This window comes from Cherax quadricarinatus, chromosome 1 (assembly GCF_038502225.1).
Source record: "Cherax quadricarinatus isolate ZL_2023a chromosome 1, ASM3850222v1, whole genome shotgun sequence".
NCBI lineage: Eukaryota > Metazoa > Arthropoda > Malacostraca > Decapoda > Parastacidae > Cherax > Cherax quadricarinatus.
This window is the reverse complement of record NC_091292.1, coordinates 29,948,801-29,958,800: the sequence shown is the minus strand read 5'-3', so window position 1 is coordinate 29,958,800 and position 10,000 is coordinate 29,948,801. Positions and strand designations below refer to the sequence as shown.

The 10,000-nt window shown below is 47.2% G+C and overlaps 1 protein-coding gene across 1 annotated transcript in view; it reads right to left on the bottom strand.

The window, feature by feature from the left end:
• Positions 1-10,000, bottom strand: part of LOC128685087 (uncharacterized) — a 278,440-nt gene that overhangs the window by 32,308 nt on the left and 236,132 nt on the right. The window lies entirely within an intron of this gene.

Sequence of the window (10,000 nt, the reverse complement as noted above, 5' to 3'; positions counted from 1 at the left end):
CTCAGCCTGAAGCATATCAGTCGGCGAGCACTGTCTGCAGTCTGCTCTCTCCTCTATGTCCTCAACATGCCCTCTCTACACTGCCTCGCAGTGCCACGCAGCTGGGTTTAGCCCTGGATCTTTCATCTACAACTCAAGACCTTCCTCTCACGACTGTTCATCGTCTGTCCACACTTCCCCACTCACCCACCGGAGTCGCAACAGAAGAGCCTGCTATGTGTGTTCTCAATGTCTGTCCCACGATCGACTTAGCTGCTGGGTTAAGCCCTGGCTCTATTTCTACAACTAAGAACACTCCTCTCCAGCACTATTCTTCGTCTGTCCCGTCTTCCCCGCTCATCCCATTTTGGGATCTTACCTGAACTTTCGTTCGTTCGTTCGTTCGGTGGTAGTAGTAGTAGTAGTAGTAGTAGTAGTAGTAGTAGTACAAGAGTTGTGTATAATACCGACAAGATGAAATTAAGACACATGCACAACACCCGGGCATCCCCATCATAGACGTTTCGCCATCCAGCCAGCCACTGGATGGCGAAACGTCCACAACAAAGACAACCAGACGCCGCACATGTGTCTTAATTTCATCAGTAGTTGTAGTAGTAGTAGAAGAAGAAGAGGTAGTAGTAGTGGTAGTGGTAGAAGTGGGAAATAAAAAGGACGAGCCAGTCAAATACAAAGGAAGGGGAGCACTGCAAGATAGCTAGATGCCCACAGAGGGAGAGCAAGCGCACAGAGGTGCGTGCAAGGGAAGTGGTGAAATAAATGAAGAAGGAACAGAAACACGAGACATGAGAGAGAAAGACAACCCAGAGGAGCAAAGGAAAGAGGAAAGGGGAAGAGGAAGAAGAAGAAAAAGAAAAAGAAAAAAATGAGGATTCAGGTTAAGTCACGGGTATTCTGAAGTTTGGAGCATTTTACAATGTAGTGGGAGAGGAAGGCATCTACAGAGACGAAGCCAGGGCTAAGGTTCATACAAGGAAAGTTGTGTATTAGAGAGGATTCAACTAGACGGCGACTGTTCGAGTTGGAAGTAGGGAAGACAGTTTTAGCAGAAGACCAGTCAATAGGATGGCTATGATCTCTGACGTGACAGAAAAGAGCATTGTTAGTGTCGGCAAGTCTAACACTATTTTTGTGCTCCCTAAGTCTGTCAGAAAGAGATCGACCAGTTTCTCCGAAGTATTGAAGAGGACAGGAGAAGCAAGAAATAGAGTAGACACCAGTAACATCTGTAGAGGGAGGAGAGGTATGAACGAGATTAGTGCGAAGAGTGATTAAGACACATGTGCAACATCTGGGTATCTTTATTGTAGACGTTTCGCCATCCAGTGGCTTTATCAATACAAATTCTAGGACATAACTTGAAGACAGTAGAACTATGTACAGAAGATGAGGTAATCAGTCCCTCAACCTAGGAGCAGGTGCGAAGAGCACCATAGTCGTGGAGAATCTCCACGACTATGGTGCTCTTCGCACCTGCTCCTAGGTTGAGGGACTGATTACCTCATCTTCTGTACATAGTTCTACTGTCTTCAAGTTATGTCCTAGAATTTGTATTGATAAAGCCACTGGATGGCGAAACGTCTACAATAAAGATACCCAGATGTTGCACATGTGTCTTAATCTCATCTTGTCTGTATTATATACCATTCGTACACAGTGCGAAGAGTGTTAGTCTGGCGGAAGGTAAGCTTGATGTCTAAGGGACGGAGAGAATTGTTGAGATTAGAAAGACCGGAAATGTAGGGAAGGCAGAGGATAGAAGAGTTCTCATGAGTAGAGAGTTTGGGAGAGAAGAAATTGCGTTTAGTACGTGAGAGGGCAGAGTCTATGAAATGGGAAGGGTAGCCAAGACGGGAGAACGAATTATGAAGAGTGGAAATTTCTGCTGGAAGGAACTGAGGATCACAGATGCGGAGGGCACGGAGAAAGAGGGAGATAAGAACACTTTTCTTGACAGGGGAAGCATGATAGGAAAAGTAGTGAATGTACATGCCACTGTGCATAGGTTTCCGGTAAACGGAAAAGGAAAAACCTGTATCTGAGCGGTGGACATGGACATCAAGGAAAGGAAGCAAGAAATTAGATTCCCATTCAGCTTTAAACTTAATGGAAGGGGCAAGATTATTAAGAGCTTCAAGAAAAGGTTGGAAGAGACTGGAGTCATGAGGCCACAGAGCAAAGATGTCATCCACATAGCGGAGCCAGAGTGAAGGTTGCACATCGAGGGTAGGAAGAAGAACAGTCTCGAAGTATTCCATGTAAAGATTAGCAAGGACAGGAGAGAGAGGAGAGCCCATAGCGACACCGAAGGTTTGAGAATAATATTTCCCTTGGAAGGAAAAGGAGTTAGAGTCCACACAGAGGCGGATCAGATCAAGAAAGACATCAGTGGGGATAGGGAGATGAAGAAACCCTTCATGGGCCTTCTCTCTAAGGAAATCAAGGACATCATCAAGAGGGACATTGGTGAAGAGGGACTCAACGTCAAGACTAAGCATCTTACAGGTTGGGAGAGAGCGAACCCGTTCAATGAAGTCTTGAGAGTGACGGAAGTGGGCAGGAGAAAAATTACCAAGAAAGGGAGTGAGGGTTTTGGCCAGCCAAGAAGCAACAGAATAAGAGACAGAACCTCTAGAGGATATGATAGGACGAAGAGGAATATCAGGTTTATGAGTTTTGGGAAGGCCATAGAAATAGGGAAGAGAGGGACAGATGACACGAAACCGTTGACTTTGACCTTGTTCAACGGTTTCGTGTCATCTGTCCCTCTCTTCCCTATTTCTATGGCCTTCCCAAAACTCATAAACCTGATATTCCTCTTCGTCCTATCATATCCTCTAGAGGTTCTGTCTCTTATTCTGTTGCTTCTTGGCTGGCCAAAACCCTCACTCCCTTTCTTGGTACTTTTTCTCCTGCCCACCTCCGTCACTCTCAAGACTTCATTGAACGGGTTCGCTCTCTCCCAACCTGTAAGATGCTTAGTCTTGACGTTGAGTCCCTCTTCACCAATGTCCCTCTTGATGATGTCCTTGATTTCCTTAGAGAGAAGGCCCATGAAGGGTTTCTTCATCTCCCTATCCCCACTGATGTCTTTCTTGATCTGATCCGCCTCTGTGTGGACTCTAACTCCTTTTCCTTCCAAGGGAAATATTATTCTCAAACCTTCGGTGTCGCTATGGGCTCTCCTCTCTCTCCTGTCCTTGCTAATCTTTACATGGAATACTTCGAGACTGTTCTTCTTCCTACCCTCGATGTGCAACCTTCACTCTGGCTCCGCTATGTGGATGACATCTTTGCTCTGTGGCCTCATGACTCCAGTCTCTTCCAACCTTTTCTTGAAGCTCTTAATAATCTTGCCCCTTCCATTAAGTTTAAAGCTGAATGGGAATCTAATCTCTTGCTTCCTTTCCTTGATGTCCATGTCCACCGCTCAGATACAGGTTTTTCCTTTTCCGTTTACCGTAAACCTATGCACAGTGGCATGTACATTCACTACTTTTCCTATCATGCTTCCCCTGTCAAGAAAAGTGTTCTTATCTCCCTCTTTCTCCGTGCCCTCCGCATCTGTGATCCTCAGTTCCTTCCAGCAGAAATTTCCACTCTTCATAATTCGTTCTCCCGTCTTGGCTACCCTTCCCATTTCATAGACTCTGCCCTCTCACGTGCTAAACGCAATTTCTTCTCTCCCAAACTCTCTACTCATGAGAACTCTTCTATCCTCTGCCTTCCCTACATTTCCTGTCTTTCTAATCTCAACAATTCTCTCCGTCCCTTAGACATCAAGTTTACCTTCCGCCAGACTAACACTCTTTGCACTAATCTCGTTCATACCTCTCCTCCCTCTACAGATGTTCCTGGTGTCTACTCTATGTCTTGCTCCTCCTGTCCTCTTCAATACTTTGGAGAAACTGGTCGATCTCTTTCTGACAGACTTAGGGAGCACAAAAATAGTGTTAGGCTGGCCGACACTAACAATGCTCTTTTCTGTCACGTCAGAGATCATAGCCATCCTATTGACTGGTCTTCTGCTAAAACTGTCTTCCCTACTTCCAACTCGAACAGTCGCCGTCTAGTTGAATCCTCTCTAATACACAACTTTCCTTGTATGAACCTTAGCCCTGGCTTCGTCTCTGTAGATGCCTTCCTCTCCCACTACATTGTAAAATGCTCAAAACTTCAGAACACCCGTGACTTAACCTGAATCCTCATTTTTTCTTTTTCTTTTTCTTCTTCTTCCTCTTCCCCTTTCCTCTTTCCTTTGCTCCTCTGGGTTGTCTTTCTCTCTCATGTCTCGTGTTTCTGTTCCTTCTTCATTTATTTCACCACTTCCCTTGCACGCACCTCTGTACGCTTGCTCTCCCTCTGTGGGCATCTAGCTCTCTTGCAGTGCTCCCCCTCGTGTTTCTGTTCCTTCTTCATTTATTTCACCACTTCCCTTGCACGCACCTCTGTGCGCTTGCTCTCCCTCTGTGGGCATCTAGCTCTCTTGCAGTGCTCCCCTTCCTTTGTATTTGACTGGCTCGTCCTTTTTATTTCCCACTTCTACCACTACCACTACTACTACCTCTTCTTCTTCTACTACTACTACAACTACTGATGAAATTAAGACACATGTGCGGCGTCTGGTTGTCTTTGTTGTGGACGTTTCGCCATCCAGTGGCTGGCTGGATGGCGAAACGTCTATGATGGGGATGCCCGGGTGTTGTGCATGTGTCTTAATTTCAGCTTGTCGGTATTATATACAACTCTTGTACTACTACTACTACTACTACTACTACCACCACCTCTTCCTGCCTATATATATAGCCGTCCTGCTCCACCTCTCGTTAGTGTGACTTTGTCAATGGTCCAAGTCGGACCGAAACGTCGTCGTAACTTCTCTTTTTTATGTGCGGGTTATTTGTGTAAAGTGCCTAACAGCAGATCCTGTACTCACCTAGTGTGTGTGTGCGTGTGTGTGTGTATGTGTGTGTGTGTGCGTGCTACAGCTATTCAAGTGCCTAACAGCAGATCCTGTATTCACATAGTGTGTGTGTGTGTGTGTGTGTGTGTGTGTGTGTGTGTGTGTGTGTGTGTGTGTGTGTGTGTGTGTGTGTGTGTGTGTGTGTGTGTGTGTGTGTATGTGTGTGTGTGTGTGTGCGTGCTACAGCTATTCAAGTGCCTAACAGCAGATTCTGTACTCACCTAGTGTGTGTGTGCATGTGTGTGTGTATGTGTGTGTGTGTGTGTGTGTGTGTGTGTGTACTCACCTAATTGTACTCACCTAATTGTGGTTGCAGGGGTCGAGTCTCAGCTCCTGGCCCCGCCTCTTCACTGATCGCTACTGGATCCTCTCTCTCTCTGCTTCCTGAGCTTTGTCATATCTCTTCTTAAAACTATGTATGGTTCCTGCCTCCACTACTTCACTTGCTAGGCTATTCCACTTGCTGACAACTCTATGACTGAAGAAATACTTCCTAACGTCCCTGTGACTCGTTTGAGTCTTCAGCTTCCAGTTGTGACCCCTTGTCCCTGTGTCCCCTCTCTGGAACATCCTATCTCTGTCCACCTTGTCTATTCCCCGCAGTATATTGTATGTCGTTATCATGTCTCCCCTGACCCTTCTGTCCTCCAATGTCGTCAGTCCGATTTCCCTTAACCTTTCCTCGTACGACATTCCCTTGAGCTCTGGGACTAGCCTTGTTGCAAACCTTTGTACTTTCTCTAACTTCTTGACGTGCTTGACCAGGTGTGGGTTCCAGACTGGTGCTGCATACTCCAGTATGGGCCTAACATACACAGTGTACAGTGTCTTGAACGATTCCTTATTAAGGTATCGGAACGCTATTCTCAGGTTTGCCAGGCGCCCGTATGCTGCAGCGGTTATTTGGTTGATGTGTGCCTCCGGTGATGTGCTCGGTGTTATTGTCACCCCAAGGTCTTTCTCCCTGAGTGAGGTCTGTAGTCTTTGTCCACCTAGCCTATACTCTGTCTGCGGTCTTCTTTGCCCCTCCCCAATCTTCATGACTTTGCATTTGGCTGGATTGAATTCGAGAAGCCAGTTGCTGGACCACATGTCCAGCCTGTCCAGGTCTCTTTGCAGTCCTGCCTCATCCTCGTCCAATTTAATTCTTCTCATCAACTTCACGTCATCTGCGAACAGGGACACTTCAGAGTCTATTCCTTCCATCATGTCGTTCACATATATCAAAAATAGCACTGGTCCTAGAACTGACCCCTGTGGGACCCCGCTCGTAACAGGCGCCCACTGTGATACCTCTTCACATACCATGACTCGTTGCTGTACTCACCTAGTTCTCACCTAGTTGAGGTTGCGGGGGTCGAGTCCGAGCTCCTGGCCCCGCCTCTTCACTGATCGCTACTAGGTCACTCTCCCTGAGCCGTGAGCTTTATCATACCTCTGCTTAAAGCTATGTATGGATCCTGCCTCCACTACATCGCTTCCCAAACTATTCCACTTACTGACTACTCTGTGGCTGAAGAAATACTTCCTAACATCCCTGTGATTCATCTGTGTCTTCAGCTTCCAACTGTGTCCCCTTGTTACTGTGTCCAATCTCTGGAACATCCTGTCTTTGTCCACCTTGTCAATTCCTCTCAGTATTTTGTATGTCGTTATCATGTCCCCCCTATCTCTCCTGTCCTCCAGTGTCGTCAGGTTGATTTCCCTTAACCTCTCCTCGTAGGACATACCTCTTAGCTCTGGGACTAGTCTTGTTGCAAACCTTTGCACTTTCTCTAGTTTCTTTACGTGCTTGGCTAGGTGTGGGTTCCAAACTGGTGCCGCATACTCCAATATGGGCCTAACGTATACGGTGTACAGGGTCCTGAACGATTCCTTATTAAGATGTCGGAATGCTGTTCTGAGGTTTGCTAGGCGCCCATATGCTGCAGCAGTTATTTGGTTGATGTGCGCTTCAGGAGATGTGCCTGGTGTTATACTCACCCCAAGATCTTTTTCCTTGAGTGAGGTTTGTAGTCTCTGACCCCCTAGACTGTACTCCGTCTGCGGCCTTCTTTGCCCTTCCCCAATCTTCATGACTTTGCACTTGGTGGGATTGAACTCCAGGAGCCAATTGCTGGACCAGGTCTGCAGCCTGTCCAGATCCCTTTGTAGTTCTGCCTGGTCTTCGATCGAGTGTATTCTTCTCATCAACTTCACGTCATCTGCAAACAGGGACACCTCAGAGTCTATTCCTTCCGTCATGTCGTTCACAAATACCAGAAACAGCACTGGTCCAAGGACTGACCCCTGCTGGACCCCGCTGGTCACAGGTGCCCACTCTGACACCTCGCCACGTACCATGACTCGCTGCTGTCTTCCTGACAAGTATTCCCTGATCCATTGTAGTGCCTTCCCTGTTATCCCTGCTTGGTCCTCCAGTTTTTGCACCAATCTCTTGTGTGGAACTGTGTCAAACGCCTTCTTGCAGTCCAAGAAAATGCAATCCACCCACCCCTCTCTCTCTTGTCTTACTGCTGTCACCATGTCATAGAACTCCAGTAGGTTTGTGACACAGGATTTCCCGTCCCTGAAACCATGCTGGCTGCTGTTGATGAGATCATTCCTTTCTAGGTGTTCCACCACTCTTCTCCTGATAATCTTCTCCATGATTTTTCATACTATACATGTCAGTGACACTGGTCTGTAGTTTAATGCTTCATGTCTGTCTCCTTTTTTAAAGATTGGGACTACATTTGCTGTCTTCCATGCCTCAGGCAATCTCCCTGTTTCGATAGATGTATTGAATATTGTTGTTAGGGGTACACATAGCGCCTCTGCTCCCTCTCTCAATACCCATGGGGAGATGTTATCTGGCCCCATTGCCTTTGAGGTATCTAGCTCACTCAGAAGCCTCTTCACTTCTTCCTCGGTTGTGTGAACTGTGTCCAGCACTTGGTGGTGTGCCCCACCTCTCCGTCTTTCTGGAGTCCCTTCTGTCTCCTCTGTGAACACTTCTTTGAATCTCTTGTTGAGTTCTTCACATACTTCACGGTCATTTCCTGTTGTCTCTCCTCCTTCCTTCCTTAGCCTGATTACCTGGTCCTTGACTGTTGTTTTCCTCCTGATGTGGCTGTACAACAGTTTCGGGTCAGATTTGGCTTTCGCTGCTATGTCATTTTCATATTGTCTTTGGGCCTCCCTTCTTATCTGTGCATATTCGTTTCTGGCTCTACGACTGTTCTCCTTATTCTCCTGGGTCCTTTGCCTTCTATATTTCTTCCATTCCCTAGCACACTTGGTTTTTGCCTCCCTGCACCTTTGGGTAAACCATGGGCTCATCCTGGCTTTTTCATTACTCCTGTTACCCTTGGGTACAAACCTCTCCTCAGCCTCCTTGCATTTTGTTGCTACATATTCCATCATCTCATTAACTGGCTTCCCTGCCAGTTCTCTGTCCCACTGAACCCCATTCAGGTAGTTCCTCATTCCTGTGTAGTCCCCTTTCTTGTAGTTTGGCTTCATTCGTCCTGGCCTTCCTGCTTCTCCCTCCACTTGTAGCTCTACTGTGTATTCGAAGCTTAAAACCACATGGTCACTGGCCCCAAGGGGTCTTTCATATGTGATGTCCTCGATATCTGCACTGCTGAAGGTGAATACTAAGTCCAGCCTTGCTGGTTCATCCTCTCCTCTCTCTCTTGTAGTGTCCCTTACGTGTTGGTACATGAAGTTCTCCAGTACCACCTCCATCATCTTAGCCCTCCATGTATCTTGGCCCCCATGTGGGTCCAAGTTCTCCCAATCGATCTCCTTGTGGTTAAAGTCACCCATGATCAGGAGCTTTGCCCTGCATGCATGAGCTCTTCTGGCCACTCTAGCCAGTGTGTCAACCATCGCTCTATTGCTCTCGTCGTACTCTTGCCTTGGCCTCCTGCTGTTCTGTGGTGGGTTATACATCACTGCTATTACCACCTTGGGACCTCCAGAGTGAAGTGTTCCCACTATGTAATCACTTTCTTCTCCGCTATCTCCTCTCTCCAGCTCATCAAAATCCCAGCGATTTTTGATCAGCAACGCCACTCCTCCACCCCCCCTGTCCCCTCTGTCTTTCCTCAGGATTTGGTATCCCGTTGGAAAGATGGCATCTGTTATCATACCTGTAAGCTTGGTTTCTGTGAGAGCTATGATGTCCGGTGATGCTTCTTTGACTCTTTCGTGCCACTCCTCCCACTTATTTGTTATTCCATCAGCGTTTGTGTACCATACCTTCAGTTTCCTTTCCAACACTGTGGTTTGGGGGGCCTGTGAGGGTGGGAGACCTGGTGGCATACTGTGGGATTCTATAGCTCGGTGTTGGGTGGAGGCTGTGGGTATGGATTGTGGTGTGTGTTGGGATGGTGTGATAGGTTGTATGGTTCTGAGAGTAGTTGTGTGTGTGCTTGCCCTTGCTGTTCTGTCCTGCTCTGACTGACCTCTGCTGGTTCCCTCCTTGTCTCTTTTCCTAGCTCCTTTCGCTTTTTTGTCCTCTCCCTCAGCTGCTGTCGTTCTGATTTTGTTCTGTCTCTGTCTAGGAACACCCTCTTGTACTCTTCCGAGTATTTCAATCGTGGTTTCTCTTGGAGGATCCTGTTCCGCACTGTTTCCGTCCTGAGAATCAGCTTGATTGGTCGGTTTCTCCCCTTCGAGTACCCCCCTATTCTCTGAAAATTTACAATCTCGTCCATCTCTTCACCTATTTCCGTGATGATTTTCTCAATCTCCTTTCTTTCTTCCTGCTTCCTTTCAGTGTGTGTCCTTTCCTCTCTCTCCTGAAGCCCACGGATAAACACTGATTTTGCCCTTTCTTCCTCCCATTGCCTCACCCTCTGTGACTCTGGATCCTGCCTGTATGTGGTCAGTTTCTCCCTTGATTTTTCCAGTGGCTCTTGATAGCCTTGTTGTGCCTCAGCATTCGACCTATCACCCTCTCCATCTGCAACCAGCTGATCTTCCCTTTCACTCCTTGGTCCTCCTTGGCAGATTGATGTGACCTTAGCATAATTCATAATTCCTTCCTTC